The sequence below is a fragment of the Cystoisospora suis genome (assembly GCF_002600585.1).
Source record: "Cystoisospora suis strain Wien I chromosome Unknown contig_5261, whole genome shotgun sequence".
Lineage (NCBI taxonomy): Eukaryota > Apicomplexa > Conoidasida > Eucoccidiorida > Sarcocystidae > Cystoisospora > Cystoisospora suis.
Window position 1 is genome coordinate 1 of NW_027158052.1, and position 339 is coordinate 339.

The window sequence follows — 339 nt, forward strand, 5'->3', positions numbered from 1 at the left end:
GGGGGGGGGGGGTGTAGGCTAGCTTGTTGCTTTGGGAGGGTTCGTTTCTGTGCTATCGGATATGTTTACAGAAGAACACCTAGAGTAGATGCATGTAGAATACATGAGTATAGACATATTCATGTGTAGAGGGACGTGTAGACGACGACTACTATTAGACGCAGAGGGGATGGCTGAAGTGTTCAGGTGTATGTACACTGGAAGAGATGACAGGGAAGAAGGATGAGTTTCTCGTCTCCCGTCCTGGTTTCTTCACAGATGGGAGTTCAACTTTCAACAAGCATGAAGATTTCTTCTCACTTCTTCTCGTCATGCAGCATATGTATATGTATATATGTA